The sequence below is a fragment of the Lissotriton vulgaris genome, chromosome 8, assembly GCF_964263255.1.
Source record: "Lissotriton vulgaris chromosome 8, aLisVul1.2, whole genome shotgun sequence".
Classification (NCBI taxonomy): Eukaryota; Metazoa; Chordata; class Amphibia; order Caudata; family Salamandridae; genus Lissotriton; species Lissotriton vulgaris.
Window position 1 is genome coordinate 1,155,411,072 of NC_141696.1, and position 19,220 is coordinate 1,155,430,291.

Consider the following 19,220-nt stretch of genomic DNA (forward strand, 5'->3'; position numbering starts at 1 on the left):
ATGATATCAGAAACGCTCCTGCACCACAAAATAAAGAAGAAGTTAGGTCCTTTTTAGGTATGGCGGAATTCTATTCGAAATTTGTGTACAATTTTGCAAGCAAAATGTTTTGTATCAGGCAAATACTAAAAAGGGTTCTGTTTTCAATTGGTCCACTGAGTGTCAGCTATGCATGGATGGATTGAAGAGCGACATTTGTTCCGCTCCTGCACTTCAAGGTTTTGACCCTAAATTAAAGAGTTTCATAACTACAGATGCTAGTGGGAGAGGGTTAGGGGATGTGTTGTCCCAATTGCAATGTAATGGTACAGAGCGTGTAATTGATTTTGCCTCAAGAGCACTTAGACCCACAGAGGAGAAATACTCCGTTATCGAAAGAGAGGCCCTTGGGTGTGTTTGGGGTCTAAAACATTAGACAATTTATGTCGAGCACAAGTCACCTTTGGACAGATCATAAACCACTTACCAAAGTACTCACGTCTCATGGTTTGAATAATGTCACCTTGGGTTTCTCGTTTTTCAGTACAGTTACTAGACTTTGTGTATGACATAGTATTCATACCAGGGATCAGGAATAGAATTGCAGATTTCCCGAGTAGGTACCATTTACCCATTTGTGAGAATCTAATGTGTGAATGGGATGATTGGTTGGTGGCAGGTATCTTTAGCAATGATTTATCCTGAATTAAACCTGATGACTGGATTAGCAGTGTAGCCAAGGATGAAATTTTACTTATGGTGAGTGACTACACTCTGAAGGGCTGGCCTGATAAGACAAGCTTATCTTGTGAGTTGCTACCATTCTGGTAGGTTAGAAATGAACTCTCATTTGAAGATGGACTTTTACTCAGAGGTGGTAAACTAATTCCCCCGAGAACTTTTCGTGAGTGTGTCATCATTTTATGTCATGAGGGCCACCTGGGAATTGTTAAAACTAAATGTAGAATCAAACAGTCATATTGGTGGCCTGGAGTTGACAGAGACATAGAAAGAGTGGTTAGTGACTGCGTAGAGTGTATCAACTCAGATAAGAGCTTGGTCATGTTTAAACCTACTTTGCATCCTATTGTGGTTCCTGGTGTGCCTACGGAAATAAAGGAGTAGATATTTTTGATCCTGTCAGAACTTTGGATGGTATACCCAAATACATCTTTGTTATAATAAACCATTTTTCAAAATGGCCTGAGTATAAAATTGTTGAGACAGCAGATTCTGAGATTTTATTACAATTTTTAGGGGAAGGTTTTGCAAGAGAGGGTCTTCCAAAGGATCTAATTTCTAACAATGTTGGACAATTTGTGGGTGAACAATTTAAAACATTTATCAAAGAGATTGGCATTGTACTTAGAACCACTTCTCTGTATCATCCCCAAGGGATTGGAAGTGTTGAGCGCTTCAACAGAGTGATTAAAAACATCATAGATTTAGCTCTCAGCATGATTATGATTGGGAAGATGAGTTAAGGAAAATGGTGAGTGCATATAGAATCACTAAGTGTGTATCGACTAATCACTCTACTTTTGAACTTATGAGGGGAAGATCTGCTCACAAAAAAGACAACGTGGGTTGGTTGAAGTGTACAGTAATTATTTCATGGTCAGTAAATGATGTAAAACAATCCTTAGAGAATAAACAACATATCTTAATAGAAAAACATACTGACTCAAGTAAAAGAAGCAAAATTAAGTTACAAGTAGGTGATTTTGTAAAAGTAAAGAAAGGGAGACTTGCGTAAGAGAGAAAGCAAATATTCTGCTCCCCTTAAAGTAATTAAAATACTTTGGAATGCAAACAGAATTGCTTTATATAAAGGACACATTGATGAATCTGTTACCAGTGACAAGCAAAAGCATAGATATGACTGGGTTGATGAAGACATATATGATTTGTGTTCATCTAGTGACACTATTAGTATCTCTATTCAATCGCCTAGCACTCGTAGTGGTGAATTGAGTCCTGGATGTTCTAGTCAGAATGTTTACAAAAATGTTGGTGGGGGGAAGTGTCTCGAGCTAAACGCGTGTGTACTAAGCCTAAAAAGTTTGAAGATTATATTACCCACATCTATAACTAAACTATGTTTGTTGATAGTGTTGTAATCACTACTTTTAATTGTTATTGTTTCTTCACAGTTTAATATAAAATACTATTATGTTTATTTTTTTATTTTTTATTTATTAAATTTTCTTTTCCTTTGTTTTTTTAAAAAACAAATTGGGAAGAAAGTGTTGTGTATTAGTCTCGAGCGCTGCTTGAGACACTCTCAGTGTTCTATTTGATGTCATAGGAATGTTAAGAATGTGGGGGCATTGTAGAGAGAGAGCTGCCTACTGAGGGTTGTGTCTACTTCTCCTTGCTGTCTGAAGAGGGTTTATGTAAAGAATAAACCTAAGAAGAATACTTCTTCTGTATGGCTATTCTTTGCAACACTGGCTGCACTCTATTTCGGGTGCATGGGAAGGAAAAGCTTACTGACCTCAACACAAACAACTTGGTGGTCTGGGAGAGAGCAATGAATTGCCTGTGATGAAAGGGCAAAGTCACAGTGAAGACATCACTATGGTATGAGAACATGTTGAAAGAGGTACACAAGCTAAGGGTCTCTAAGCACTGAGTTCTTGATGAAATTTCTAAAAAAACGTGATGTGGTGGAAAAGGAAAGCATTTAAAATTTCTCATGGGTGCAGGAAGAGTACAAGATGCCACATGTCTCCGCATAGGAACATGCACCGCACAGACGCGCTTTACAGACTGAAACAGTTGATTGGTCTGAACTACCTGAATATGCACCTCTAAAGAAGCGGATCGTATTGGGAACTGGGAAAAGAAGCAGTTCCGTTCATACATAAAACTGTTATAAATAGGCATGTGCGTTACTTGACCTACTACTATTTTTTTTACTGCAGTAAGGTACACTAGGGTTTTGTGAATAATCAAAAAGAAGTAAACAAATTCAGAGTGTAAATTACTCAAAAGTGTGAATCAGGCCCTGCATCTTGTTTTGTCCCACATGACCCTTCCTCCCCACTCCATCACCACACAGAACAGGACAGACAAGATTCCTCTTTCTGTACACCCGCCCTAACTGTTAGGTACTTACCCTTTACATTGGAAAAGAGGAAAGCAATTCCCTTTTCATACAAAACTTCAGTGACAATTTCCCTCTCTAATTTGTGGACAAATCATTTTCCTTATCATCTCCAGCTATGGTTAAGGGCGAAGTGTCAGTCAGACAGTGTAGAGCTTCTGATGTGAAGCCGCCTACGGGTCAGAATTTCCGACTTTTGAACTGGTGAGCCAGGTTTGAGTCCTGGGAGCGCCTTAACCTGCTATGATTCTGGGAATATCACCATCCTAAATAAAAAAGGAAAATGAATCTCATGTTAATGTAATCTGCTGCTCACAATAAACCGCTCTAATGCCCTTGGGCCAAGAGCGTATAATGCTAACCTGCAAAATAAATCTGTAGAGATAGATTAGCTTTGATTTGCTATCTGTATAGTTCTTTCCATACCTTTCTGAAGGCCCAAAGCTCTCTCCAGAGTTGTCGTTTGGATTAATGATATAAAACACTTCAGATCCCTGTTGAGGGATTTATATCAAGTTCCCAGCGCCTTTCGGGGTGAGTGCTTGGGAATTGGCGTTGTTTGCCCTATATGGGTAGGGACGGATTGGTAATGCAGGCACTCGGGCATTGGCTGAAGGGCCGGTGTCTCAGTGCCTTCGGTGGGCCGTTTTTCCTCACTTTCCCAGTCCAGGGTGAGCACTGGACATGGAGAGGAAAGCAGCCTTGGTGTGTGGCCATTCAGCGATGATCAGCTGTGGCCTCTCCTTGATCCCCTGCCCTGCCAAGTAATCATGCTGATGGTGGGCTGGGGAGGGCCGATTGTTTGCCAGAATTGACCTCCCAGGGGGGCAGGTGTTGCTCAGGTTATGTTATGTTATGTTATGTTATACTTTATTTTTATAGCGCACACCTACTCCAACGGAGTGTCCCGGCGCTTTGTTTGGCAATTCAGAAAAGAGAAACATAGCAGAAGAAAGATTTCCAGACCAACACAATAACATAAGTAAAAAGCCAGGTTTTTAGATTTTTCCTAAAGGCCAACAGATTCGAAGTGCTTCGTAGAGCCAGTGGCAAGGTATTCCAAAGCTGGGGCGCCCTCACACTAAAGGAGTGCCCCTCCACACGGGCCTTCCTGACCCGGGGAACCACCGCAAGAGACAGAGACTCCGAACCGAGAGTTCTAGTTGGACGATAAAAGGCAAGTCTGCGCTGAAGGTATTTAGCTCCCGAGCCAAAGAGCGCCTTATGGGCCAGCGTCAGTGCCTTAAAAACTATCCACTTTCGGATAGGCAGCCAGTGAAGTGACTGTAGCAGGCCGGACACTCTGTCTCGCCTGCGGAGGCCAAAAATGGCACGCGCCGCCGAATTCTGCACAACCGGAAGCCCCTGCACAAGATAATCTGGGAGACCCAAGTAGAGAGCGTTGGCATAGTCTAATCTTGAGCCAATCAGAGCTTGCACCGTGATCTTCCTATGCCCTTCAGTGAGCAAAGGGAGGAACTTTCGCAGCATCTTTAAGATTCCGAAACATGTGCCAGAGAGGCCCAGAATCTGAGATTTCATTGTCAGATTGTTATCGATCTTAACACCCAGGTTTTTTGCCACCTGGGATGCCTGAGCTGGAGGAAACATATCATTCGGCCACCATGCCTGCCAATCCGGGTCTAAGGTACAGCCAAAGAATAGCACCTCCGACTTGTCAGAGTTGCATTTAAGGCTGTTCTGCCGAAACCAATTAAAGACCGCACCGAGACAGTCCCGAATGCTCTCTCCATCAAAGTCCTCCCCTTTCCTGCACGTGAAGAGAAGCTGGGTGTCATCGGAGTAGGAAACAATCTGGGCCCCGAAAGACTCCGCCAGTGCCGCCAGAGGGGTCATAAAGATGTTAAAAAGAGTCGGGCTCAGCACAGAGCCCTGCGGAACTCCGACTCCCAAAGGCGGCATCTCACGAAGCTGGGGGGGACCCAGACCGTTTGTTGACGGCCCGCTAGAAAAGATGTAAACCAGCTGAACACCGTTCCCCTCAGACCGATATTATAAAGTCTGGCGAGGAGCCCCTCATGGGGGACGGTGTCGAAAGCCGCCGACAGATCGAGCATGACAAGCATGGCTCTACCTCCAGAGTCCAGAACCTCCTTGATTGCCTCAGACACTTCTAAAAGCGCAGTCTCGGTGCTCACATTGGGCCGAAAGCCAGATTGTGAAGGGTGCAGCAAATTATTCGTCTCCATAAAGGCGGATAGCATGCTATGTACGTGCTTTTCCGTAATTTTAGCTAACGCTGGAAGAAGCAAGATAGGCCTATAATTAGCCAACACCTCGGAGTCAGAGCCCGGCTTTTTGAGGAGGGGGATCACCAAGGCCTGCTTCCATGCCTGTGGGACCAACCCCTCCCTCAAGGAGCGGTTCAAGAGTGGGTTGACCAGCGGGTTAACCACCTCCGCCATCCTTGCCAAAAATTTGGCTGGACAAGGGTCTAAAGGTGACCCAGATTTAAGGTTGGTCAAAAGTGCCAGAGAAGTGGCAGGGGAGATGGGCGGGAAGACATACAAAGCAGGATCCGATATGGGAGATGATGCAACTATCCCATCGCCACTGCTGAGCTGAACTTCAACTGGATTCAAAAGGAATCCTGGATCAATCAGGTCATTGAGCCATTTTCACTTTGGCCCACGGGGACCCATGCAGCCCTAAAACAGTATTTGTATTAACATCTCACCAACAGCCCTTCTCATTCAGGGCATAGTGGGCGATGAAGAAAGGATCTCGCTGTGGGGGCTCGGTCATGTTGGGAACTGGCACCATCTTCACCTTAGCCTCCCCCACCCCCATGGATGACCCAGCAGCTGTGTTTTTTGCTTTATCCCCTCTCCTGCCAGGCCATTGCCCAAAGTAGTAAAGGGCTGGGGAGGGCTGAGTAATTTACAAATAGTTGGGGCCTTGCTGTTTTTCAAGTGCTCCTGTGCTGGAGGGCTAGGGAATAATTTTTTAAGAGAAAGCAGCCTTGCTCTTTTTCAGATGCTCCTGCGTTGGAGAACAATTTTGTAATAGAAAGGGGCCTCCGTGTTTTTCAGGTGCCCCTGCCTTGGAGGGTTGGGGAATATTTTTTTAATCTAAAGGGGCATCGCTGTTTTTCAGGTGCTCCTGCCCTGCAGGACTAGTGAATCATTTTTTAGGAGAAAGGGGCCTCGCTGTTTTTCAGGTGCTCCAGCGCTGGAGGGCTGGGGAATAATTTTGTAATAGAAAGGGGCCTTGCTGTTTATCAGGTGCTCCTGTGCTGGAGGGCTGGGGAATAATTTTGTAATAGAAAGGGGCCCGCTGTTTTTCAGTGCTCAGCTTGTAGGACATTGTCACTTTGGCCCTGTGTCCTTCCCAAGAACAATATCCACCCACTTACATTTCTTATGTGTTTCATGAAAGGGCACGCCCGCGAATGTGGGCCACGACCCACGAATGTGGGGCACATTTTTCGTCAGTGCCCGGGCCAAATTGTGACCCCAATCCGACCCTGTATACGGGACCTATTATGCGTGAGGTTTGATAGCATGGTGGGTGCACAGTGCTCTCAACGTCGCTCTGCATAAACAGGTGAATTGCAGAGTCTTTTAAAAACAGACGCAGTTGTGCATGCAGGCGGGTACTAGTGAATTACAAATGCTAGACAGTTAAACAGAGGGGTGGGAGCATGAATCACACGGTTTGTTACTGCATCCAAATACATATTTTAATACTGATCTATGCGGCTCTACTACCGTGGTGTGGTTTGAACAGGGTAAGACTCCATGTAAATGGAAAAAATGCATTTTTGTTCCATCTGGAAAACATTTGCTCTGGGTTGTTTAAGGTAATGAATGAGTGGAGATTTAGCCACTGTCCCAAAGTACCATCTTAATTACACTGATGGTTTAGAGAAGGAAGCACGCACACGAGATTATGTTTTCTTAATGAAAACCATTTCAGAAGATGCATCTAGCAGAAGCCCTGTCTCCATGACTATGGTCTGTTTCTTCACAGACTGCTCACAATAACTTCTTTCCATCTCGTTTCAGGCAGCATTTCTCGACATGGGCTATTTGTCATAGCAGAAAAAAAAGATGTCCTAAACCAACATAAAAAATTCCAATCGTTTTTTTAGTTTAATTTCATTTCGAATGGATGTATGTGTGGAAAAATCATGTTCTCCAAAGCACAGTGAACCAGCAAGTATTCTGAGCCCCATTATTTAAAAAAAACCCCATCATTAATGAAAAAAAAAACATAGGGGCATATTATCAAGCAGGGTGTTACAATTATCGCCGTTTTAGCGGCAGAAAACTGCTGCTAAAACGGCGATAATGGGCTTGATAATATGCCGTGGAGAATTCCAATAGAAGCCCATATTCACACCAGAACATGAATTTCTATTGGAATTCACAAGGTCATATTATCATGCCCATTATCGCTGCTTTAGCGGCAATTTTCTGCCGCTAAAACGGTGATCATTTTTAACGCCCTGCATGATAATATGCCCCATACTTTTATATCCATGGACATTCTTCTACTAACCTGTCTAACCTAACATGTCCTTTGAGAATTCACACACTCCCAATAGGACACCTGAAATCTGTACCAGTCACAGCGCGCAGTCGCACTGCTGGGATTTCATATCACTTGGCTGTTTCTCCAGAGTGGCGTTACACTCTGGGTAATGGGTATAACTCCATAACAGATAGGCGGATATGAAAATGCACGTTTTTCTCTCCATGATGAAAACATTTTTCCATTCGTGAAATCTTTTTTTCTCATATCGCTTCGAAGTCTGGGGGTGTTCCTTTTCTCTAACTTTAGCCTTTTACTGCTGTCATTTCTGACAGCCTCCAAGATGGGAAGGGATTGGTGAGGAGTCTTTGAATTCCAACAAACTATGCCTTGAAACACGCACTCCTCGTCCCTTATGTGGTATTTACTACTCTGTCATTGTATGCAGCAAAGGCGTACAATTGTGCAAATAGTAATGTCTACTATCTAAGCATGACAAATACCCATTTGTGGATAGATGTCAGGCAAAAATTGAGCAATTTCTATCCATAATTGCATGTTTAAGGTTGCGAATGGTTTGTGAATATAGCTATAAGTAAGTATATGTAGTTAGCAACAGACAACAAAGTGAGAGAATGAATGCTTGAATTAATCTCTTCCACTGTGGATCGCTCAAATGTTTCCAAAGAAAAAGTAACAAGCATTGGCAAATGCAGTAGGTTTTGCCATTTTTTGCTGTAAGTTGTGGCTTGCTGAGTAGTTGTACAATATAAGGTACAGAAAGTCTGTTAAAGTGTTCTGACTTGTTTATGTACAAAAAGGAAATATATTGTGTTGTCACCAGTGGTATAGTGCAGGTAAACAAGAGCAACATTTTGAAAATGAAAGAAGGAAATAATACAAGTAATTGAAGTAATAGCAATATTATATGTTTAGAGGAGATCTGACAACTTTTAGGCCCAGAGCTACTGCCCCTGCTGCACTATTCAAATCATGACCCTGTTGCCTGTAAGGTAACTGAATTTGTGACTGCCTATTTACTAGTAAAATATTGCAATATTTGGTGTTTAGAGGGGTTCCTAGAGCTTTAGGCCCCAGTGTCACTGTACCTTCTGAACCATGGAAATCATGACCCTAGTGCCTGCAAGGTAACTGCACTTGTGGCTGGCTGTCTAATTTAAAATGTTAGCAATAATCTGGGGTTAGTGGGGTTCCTAGAGCGTTTGGCCCCAGTGCCAATGCATCTTCTGCACCACTTAAATCAAGTCTCTTTTAACTGCACGGTAACTGCAATTGTGGCTGTCTGTATTTTTTGCAAGGAAAATGCATTTGTGTCTGCCTGTTTAGTAGTAAAATATAGCATAATTATTGTATATTAACCTTAGTTTTAATGTGCAATGTTTATTACAACATTTAGAATTTGATCATGATGACCAAATGGATTAAGTTGAAAAGAAACTATCCGATAATGCCTACAAAGTGCAAAGAAAGGCACTGAGGCGTGAATAGAAAATGTCACAAACGTTCTAAGGCTAAAGCATCTGCTTTACACAGCTGAGTAATAAAAAGCAAGCATTTCAGCATATTGTTAGAAGCTGTCTGCCTTTTCCTTGGGAAGAGATTTTATATTGATAGTGAAGGGGGCTTAAACAGTGTAAACAGCTTCAGCAGGAGTATCGTAAATGTGTGCAGCCAAGGGGCGTTAACAAAAAAAAGTTTCACACAAAAGCTAATTAACACGGGCTTTGGGAACTGATAAGAGCCCCTTTTTATGATATATTAAATACAACAGATTTCACAAGCATGGCGTAAGTGCTGTGCAGGCAAAATCTAAAAATGATCCATTACAAAATAAATTAAAAAGCCATGAAATGAAACAAGGATTTGCACACCAGCCTTAGCACTTAAGTGGGCTTCTTTTTAGGCGTATATATGCACAGCGAATCAATTGCCCTAGACGGCTTCCACACTGGCTCATGCTATAGCTTTACTGGGTAGACAAGCAAATAGATGATATGAGGAGTGACGAAGGATGGAGGGATGGAGTGTGTGTGTGTGTTTCTAAGTGTAATTCAATCACGAACAGGAAGAATGTAAAACGCACGTTTCGGCATCTGTGCACGCCAAAGAGAGCCTGTCTAGTCATGTGCAAATTTAAAGAAAAGTCCAAAGAACTCAAGATGCCACTCTAATAGCTATAACCAGAAATGTCAGTTTTTGTGGCAGTTAAACAGAGGGCTACACTTTTCATCTCTCATCTTTTTCAAATCCCAGTTTGTCTCCATATGACTGACGCCATTTTATAAATCCATGTCTATACAAACAGTGAAAATACTTAAAACACTTATTCATCAATTGCTCATAGGCATAAAAGAAATTACCGCTCCTGTGGGCTGTATTCCTAGAGGCCAGCCCCACCTTTATCAGTGCAAAGTCATTATACCTTTGCCAAAAATATATGCACTCAAACAATGCAAGGTTTCTTATTAAGTGGCTACTATTCGCTTGCCACTACCCAATACAGACCTGGTGGAAAAACATAGTTTAAAAAGGGTTGTATTGGGTAGTGGCAGGCAAATGGTAGCCACTTAATAAGTTAACTCGGTGTCTGGTGTTGACCCAGGGGCCTTCTTGTAGGTCAGACACTGTGTCTATATTTCATTCAAAAACCACGTTCAGTCGGTTGTGATGCGTAGAGTTAGAACAGAGTCTTTGGCACAGGCCATAGTCTGTATCTAGAGTCTGTTGCACACTGTCAAAGGTCATTCACAGCTAGATCAGGTCGAGGACTAAAGTACTCTACTCTTCAGGAGCGTTCTTAACCGCATGCGCGCTAGCGGGTTTTCCCGCTGCGCGCTGAAATGTCAAAAAACCCGTGTTACGTGACAAAGCCAGCTCGCCATGCGCGCAGCGCAGGTAACGCCCATGACGAGCTGGCTTTGTCACCAGCATCGAAGGGGTTAAAGATTCTCCCAAACTGGCGGGCCCTTCATTGAACAATGCTGCTTCTCTCCTTATACAAAGTCAGCAAAAGAGGTATTGGCACTATTTCTCTGTTCAATGTTCTTTCTGTAACACATATGTGCTATGCTATGTGTATTAGGAAGGCTTGCATCTCAAACAGGTGGGTATCCTGGCACCTAAATGAGGACGGTGTGGCCCTAGCTGGGTCCTATTGCAAAAGTCAGCTTTTCAGTTTCCTAGAAAATTCAGGGACGTAGCTGGCAGCTCTGGTGTGCAGGGGCAAGCCAGTTGGGAGCCAGGTACGAACATTTGTAGCCTCTGGCTCTTCGGACGGAGGAGAGATTGGAGAGCAGGAGGCCTGCTGAGCGGAGGTTTCTGGTCAGAGTATGGAATCTGACGCAGCAGTTAAGGTATGTGTGGTTTTGATTGTGCTGGGATTTACATGTTTTCGAGGAACTTGAAGAATGTGTGTTTATGAACTTGGAATCAGTGGAGGTCTTTGAGGTGTATGAGGTGTGCTGAAATATGAGTGCGGGATGAGAATTTGAGCTTAAGTTTGGCTGCAATGTTTTGAATTACCTGGTGTCTTTTGTTGAAGTGTGCAGTGATAACAACATAGAATGTGTTCAATAGTCCATTTTGTTGGAGACCAGGGCCTGTGTGATGGTTCTTCAGATGGCCCCTGCTCAACACCTGAAGATTTTTCTGACGCGTGTAAGGGTGAGGAAGAAGGAGGAGGCAACAATTTTGATCTGGCTGGTCACTGAGAGTTAGTTGTCTACCACTATTCAGAGATACCAGGCTTGGTTAGAAGGGTTGGGTGTCAGGCCTACTTTGGATGGCCACTATGGTGGGGCCCACAGCAAGGTGTCTTTTCCTGAGAATACCACTTATGTCTTATCGTAGTTGAGCTTTAGACAGTTGGTCTTTATCCAGTTGGCGACTTTAGACATTCAAGTGGTGAGCCTTTTCCTTGCATTGGGGGTGTCACTGAGAGGGAGAGAATAAGCTGGGTGTCATAGGCATATGAGATGATGCTCATTCCGTGTGCTCAAGCAATGTTGGTGAGCAGTGGACTGTAGACAATAAACAACATGGGTTCCACAGATCAGGTTAGTGGCAGAAGAGAGATGTATGATGTTAGCCTGCCAGACTAGATGCTCCCAAGGAGCAGGTCCTTGTGCCAGCTCCCACGCGCAGCCTCTCTGGTCTCCCTGATGCAGCTGTTGGAACACCTGAGTACCCCGTCCCTGATGCTCACCTCTTCGTTCACCGCAGCACACCGCTCCCACCTTCATTGTTTATTTGGTTTGTCTCATTGTTTGATTATCTGTGCCAAGCCCAGCTTTCTTCCTCTGTTTCCACTGATTATTATTAGTGAGAACAACAAGGACCCCCTGATTGACCGATTACAACAATTCCTAGGTCAGGGACATAACAACATGTGAAATAACACCCTAGGCAATTTACTTTTTGCTTGTCAAATCTAATAATAGAGAGGCAGAAAAAACTAATGACATAAAATTTTTTAGTTTTTTATTAATTCAATCAAAAGGTTATACACAATAACACATCATTTAAAAAGAAGTACAACTCAGAGGCGAAGAGCTAATACATCAACAGAAGAAATCATAAATTAATACAAACAAATTTCTTTGTTAAAAAAGGAAGACTTTTTTTTCAATAAAAAACACAGTGGCACAGTATTATTGTCGACGCGCGTTTCGGCGACCAGCGCCTTCTTCAGGAGTAGCCACGTATTACCTATAAAGTACAAGAGAATATACATGATAGATACTTTTGAACCCATTACAAAAAAGCCACAACAAAATAAAATACATAAGTAATTATACAAAAACCTTCAAGTCGAACTTTCAACATTTCATCAAGAACAGTAATTTTAAACCTCTCATTTTTAAAAAGCAAAGAAAGACTAACCAAATATGTCTAGTCTTGTACATCTAATTAATTCATTGCTCAGAGTCTCAAAACAGGATCACCAAATTGATATGAAAGGGTAGCATATAGAACTTAATGTATCTACATCCAAGTGTTCTATGTCTCATATTCTAATAATAGTGGCCAAGAACATTAGCACCGATATTACATTTTAGCTGGATCAAGATGTTACATTCATATTAGAAGTTTTCCAATTTATAAATTAAAAGCATTTTTCATTGAGATTTCTATTTGGTTTTCGAATATATATAGCTTATAAACAAACGATTTTAATGTTGAAAATTATATACATTGTTGTTCATTCAAAGAAGTACTTACTGGGTCATGAAATGTGAACAATCGCAAAATACCTTGATTGCCACTTCCCATATGATCAAGAGAAGGGTTTCTTTAAAAATAAATTTGTTGTGTGTAAATATATACATTTTATTATAAAAATACTATCTCTGTTAGAAGTGAGATACATTTTTGTGACAAATTGATAACTTTCTAGGTTATTTACGATTCCCTGAATGCCTCATGTTGCATTTCAAATTTTAGGTAATTTTCACGCAACACTATAAGTTATTATCTCATTTCACTACCGGTAAGGCAGATACTATTAGTGAAGTAGAAGAGTTACTCTATGCAAACTCTCTTAATTATTCTGGTTTTCAAATAGAAATCCCAATTACGTATTTATAAAAAAAGAACTGGTTACCTTCTGATTTTAATACATTTCAGAAACGTTGATATTGGCTCAAGAAGTCCTTCACGATATGCGAAAAGTATGATTCAAATTTTCGTGAAGCTGAAAATATAAAAACAGCAGATGTTCATTCTTACAAGAAATAATTTGCATAATTATCTTTTCTAAAGATGTGCCAATGGTCGCAATCGTATAGTTGCTAATTACCTAAACAAATCCCGCATTCAAACGCCGAATTGGAGTTAAGAGTCAATAAATCTGTTGAACGGCATCTCGTGCGGTTTCATCGATGTAACCAAGACAAACTTGAATCTGAGAGATGAAAAGGAAGAGAATGCCTTAAAGATATATCTATGTCTCAAACACGGTGGTAAAGATAGTGATAAGACTAATCATCCTAGCGTATCTGTAGACAGACCAGGAGGCACGCGTTAACACCATCACCCTCAGGTAGTAGGAGGATTAGTCTTATCACTATCTTTACCACCGATTGAGGGATTGAGTGAGGAAGTAGCTGATTCATCTGAGAATGGGTCCTCATATTTCAGTTTTGTGGAGGTGCTGGATGGGGTGGGAGACGGTGTTGAATGCAGCTGAGGGGTCGAGCAGGATGAATGCCGCTGTGTCTCCTCTGTCCAGGATCAGGAGGCCATTGTAGGTAGGAGTCATGAGGGCAGTTTTGGTGCTGTGATTGTGCCTAAAACAGATAGTGAGTGGCCCAAGAGGTGTTTATCATTGAGGTGGTCGGACAGTTGTTTGTTTGCAAGTTTGTCCAGTACTTTAGCTGGGTTGGGAAGCAAGGAGAACAGTATTCAGGTTTCTAGAATCTTCTGGTCTATTAAGTGTTTCTTCAGTAGGGGTAGTATGGTGGCGGGTTTCGAGGTGTCTGTGAAAGGGGCTGTGGTGAGGGAGTCATTGAGTTTCGGGGTAAGTGTGGCGCAGATTGGGTTGAGTTCTTTTGTGAAGATGAAGTGTGGGAATGGATTTGATGGGTCTCCTGAGTTGATGGTGCACATAATGGTTCTGTGATCCTGTGATGGGAGTTGATCGTGGAGCTGGCGGTGGGGGAGATGAAGACTTTCAAAATGTTCTTTGGCATTGTTGGAGCTGTTCTCAATTTGTTCAATCAGTGCTGAGCATTTGTTAGAACTAAGTTGTTGGTGGTAGAATCAGGGGGCAGATCTGTAACTGATTGTCATTCTCATTGTGAGTGTGTCCCCACTGATGTTCTAGTTGCTTGCAATGGTGTTTAGAGAGTCGCAGTTCTTCTGTGTACCAGTTAGTTTGAGGTCTGGTTCTAGGGGTAGTAATGGTCTTCAATGCAGTAAGTTAGTCTGAATGAGGTGATCCAAGCATTGAAGTTGGTGATGGATGAGGAGAGGCAGTCTTGATGTGGTAGGTGGTGGGTTTGGAACTCTGTGGCCTGTGTTTGCTTGGGAATCCTGTTCCAGCTGCGTTGAGTAGCTTTGGAGAGCACAGTTCCATGTTGGTGGGGGAGAAGCATGCGGAATCACACTATGTAGTGGTTGGTCCATGTGAGGGGGTTGGCTTGTCCACTGTGATACTGGTGAAGTTGGCAAAGAAAGGGTTGAGGAGATGCCCGGTGGATAGGGCCCTGAATCACTGTATGAGTCTTAATGTGTTCAGGTTCCAGAAGGTTGTTGGTGTTCATGTCACTGTTATTTTCCAGGTGGGAATTGAGGTACCTGAAGAGAATGAAGGAACTGGAGTTGGATCTTGGACCAGCAGGTCAACACATTAAGGCCCTCCACAGGGTGATGTTTCTGGAGATGTTTGAGCTTTAAGGCAAGGTGTTTCAGGAGTTTACAGAAATTATGGCACAGTGGATGTTTTCTTTGTAGGTGATCACTAATCCTCCTCCAGGTGTGCAGGTTCTGTCCTGTCTTGCGATCTTTAAGCCGAAGGGGGGGAGGAGGGGGGGGGGGGTGTTAGCTTCTGCAATGTCAGGGCCGGAGGTTGAGGTGAGCCAGGTTGCAGTCAGGAAAAAATGGTCAGGGGAGACGAGAGAGCGAGTGCTGAGGAGAAGTCAAGTCGGGTCGGGTATGTGTTATGCATGAGGTGTTCTGCAGAGTGTGGTTGTGATCAAGAGGTGCGGAGGGGGAGTTTTGGGTGGGGAGGTATGTAGGAGAAACAGCAGGTGATGCAGGAGAACACACCTTCAACATTGGAGTGGGAGGCACAATAATAGAGAGCTGAAGGTCGTCTGGTGTTCAAGGTGCAGAGATCAGTGGGCGAGTAGCATCTGGGAATGCTGTGGTTGGGAGGAGATTCAAGGGTCCTGGCGCTGGGCACAGGTGGGGCACAGACGGACCTGCCTTTGGGTATTCCTTCAGCGCTTCTGCACTGGAGTCACCATTAAGTAGGTCCGGGTGGGAACAGGATATCCAGGGGCGGTCGGTGGTGCTGGTTGTGGCCAGAGTGAGTGGCAATAAAAAGGAGGTAGTGAGCAGGGAAAAAAGCAGGATGGGCAGAATTGGGGTCAGAGTGCAAAACGAGGTGAAAATGGAAAAAGGAAAGGCTGTAGAGAATCAAGAGAAGCGTAAGAAAAAAGGAAAAGGGTGGGAGAGTCAAAGAGCTCAAGAAACAGATGAGAAAGGATGCAAGAGACGGCACAATATGGGTGAACGGGCACAAAGAGTTAAAATAGTGAAATGGAAAAAAGAGTCAGAAAGAGTGACAGTACGAGGGTGATCTGCATGGAAGACAATATAAAAAGCCAAGAAGCTGATAAAGAATGCAAGAATGATAAAGGAAGAGTGCTATGGAAAAACAGACCGAAAGGCAAAAAGGCCAGAAGATGCAAGAGCAGAGAGAGCAAAGCAGGAGTCAGAGTGGAGGGAGAGGCAAAAGACAGAGGTGAAAGGCTCGAAAGTGATGCTGAGGGCCTCGTTCTGGAGCCCAAAAGGGTAAGGTTTGGAAAGAAGACCGGGCACACGTAAGTGTGGCAATCAATCAATCAATCAATCAGGGATTCGTGAAGCGCATTACTCACCAGCGAGAGTTTCAAGGGGCAGGGGGGGGGGGGAGTTCGCTCAGCTTTGTTACAACCAAAGAGCCATGTTTTGAAGTTCTTGCTTGCATTGTGTGGGCTTGTCTAAGTCTGAGTGGGAGTTCGTTTCAGATCTTGGCTGCGATGTAGAAGAAGGATCACCCACCCGCTCTGGCTCTGCGGGTGCATTGGATTGCGGGTAGGAGGGTTAGTGGACCCAGTAGGACTGCATGGTTACATGCCATTGTGGAACTTTGTTCTGTGTGTCATTAAGTAGTTTAAGGATGTTACTTTGTCCATGATCGTCTTTTGTTGCTATGTGCTGCCCTTGACATTTTCAGCACAACTCTTAGACCCTCCCGTAGGCCAGTCTCCTGGTTTAAAAAGAAACAAGATTTGGAAATTGCATAAATCTCCTTTTTTATGTGTTTACAAATATTAAACCCACTGTTCTTTTTTCAAATGTTTGCAAATATCAATAAACCCCAAATCTCCAAATAATGAAAAAATATTCCTAGTAGACAAAAAGATGGCACTTGAAAGAGCTTTGAAAGAAGCAAATGAATACATGTTGTAATTATGCACACCAGGGCGCACTTCAATATTAAATCCACAGTTTTTTAAAAATGTTTGCAAACATCAATAAACAGAAAAATCTCCAAATAATTAAATGCTATTTGGAAATAGACAATACATTGGCTCTTGAAAGAGCTTTGAATTATGCAAATGAATAGATGTTGTAATTATGCAACACTAGGGCGCACAACAATTTGAAACCTGCTTACAAATCTGACTGTGCCTAGGAACATTAAGGGCCTCATTTATGGGTTATTTGCCACAGAGCAGCGCAGCAGGCTTGCTGCAGCACTTCCCTATGGCAAAAGAAAAGGGCAGGAATGTGCCGTATTGAATAGATGCGTCACATTCATGTCCTTTTCCCCTGGTCCAGCGCACAATGGGCTGGCATGCTCCGACGCAGGCACCTTTGCACCATGGTGCAAGGGTGCCTGCTTTGCGGGGATTATTATTTTTGTTCAGGAAGGGAAACCTTACTGCACAAAAACAATCATAAGAGGCTTTTTTTACACATAGAAAGTGTGTGTGTGTGAGGCACACATAGAAAGAGGAAAAACAAGGAGAAATAAAGATATTTCTCCTAATTGTGCCTCCCTTACGCCTCCCCTGGGGAGGTGTATGTTTTTGGCACTGCCTCAGACTTACGATTTCTTGTAAATCGGGGCAGTATCAAAAGGCCAAGGGTGTTGCTGGGAACGCCACCAGCAACACTCATGGAACGCCTCTTTCTCTTAGTTTTCTGCATGAAAGGGGCACATATTTATAAGGCCATAAATAGCCACTTTACATGGCTTTACATGGCCTTATAAATATGCTGTGGCACATTGCGCCACCAGAACGTCAAAAAGAGGCCCTAGGAGGAGGAGCTACGACACCAACCAAGATGGCCGCATAGTCTCCCGGCTCCGCTGACCTCCGTCCTACGCTCTACTATCCTGCCACCTATCCTGATTTCCTGCCCCGGATCCGTGTGTGTGACCCGATTTGCACTCCGATGATGTGATCCCGGAGTTTCTCCGACATCGTGGAGCGGAGTAACGTCGAGGACCGATTTGAGGCCTAACCCAGCCGAGAAGCCGGGGTCTCGAGTGCTGGCCTAGCCGGGTCCAAGTTGAACAACAACGGACTGTTGAATGCGGTTGGGTCCGGTCTCTGGAACATTCGGAATTTTGGGATTGCTCTGCTACCATCTGCTGCCTGGTGCTCTATAGGAGGTGGGGTGACGAGTGACGCACGGTGCTGTGTTGTAGGGGTCCCGGACCGGGGGTCCGGCATCCATATCGCCGGTGCCCCTTGGGTTGGAATCTCACTAACAGTCTGTCCCTCATGGCTCATTCCTGCTCCGCCTAATCTTCCCCCGGAGAAGGCGCCTCTCCGAGGGGACCACCATGCCTGAGGGAAAATGGAGGCTGACGGAGCAGGCTCAAAGTGGCCCGTCATTACGGACGGTGCTAGAGGCCCTTGTGGCACTTCAGGAGACTGTTAAAGCTCAGACCTGCAGCCTGTTGTTGGCGGCGGATGGAATCAAAGGATTGAGACCGGATCCTGACTTGACGCCCGAGACCCGACGGCCAGCTCGCCTTTCGATTGACGCCCCGGTGGCGTACTTAGACCCGGCGCTGGAAGCTGTATTTGCCCCTATCGCAGTGGAGCTACCCGAAAGTACTGTGCTTGGTGACTCAATTAATCCGTTGGAATCCCCGGTATTGCAACTGTCGGAACATTTACATACTGTCCCCACTTCGGTTCCTTTTAATTGGTACTGTGAACTGTTTTGGACTGGGTCGACCCCCCTCCCCAGTTGGTCTATCAAGATGGCGGATGGGATAAAGCCTGGCTTCGGAGACGGGGAGGGGTATCTTTGGTACCAGCCGACTAAATTGGGACCTGCCGTTCTTTATTCATCTGTGGACCCCTGTTCTGCCAACTTCAGTGTACCATTCGACATTTTGAGGACAGGGCTTTCTTCCACTTACGGACTCAGCGAATTTCATCGACGGGGCCAAGGCTGAGATTGTTGTCTGGGTTGTTCATTGTGGTACTATGAATTAACGGAGTCCGGGGCGGGGTTGGTTGGGACGGGGGCGAGAGACCGGGAGTGCGTTGAATAAAGCCCTCCTCCATTTCCCCTCTTCGGGTGGGGTTTAATTTCTTTCCCTTTTTCCCTGTTTCTTCTATATTTCGGGTTTCGGTTCTTGGGCGACAGGCACGCTGCTAGGGGGGTAGGCCGTAGTCATCTGCAGGGGTGCAGGGTGGGGGGCTGGGGGATGGGAGTTTTGGTTTTTCTTTGTTTCTATGGCCTTTTTTCTCTTCTTATCTTTCTTTGGCCTTTATTTTTTTATTTTCCGGGTCAGTGTAGTGGGTTCATTGTTTGGTCCATCTCTGCTTTCACATCTGTGCCTCAACTCTAGCGATGTTTCGGGGCCACGGGGCGGGCG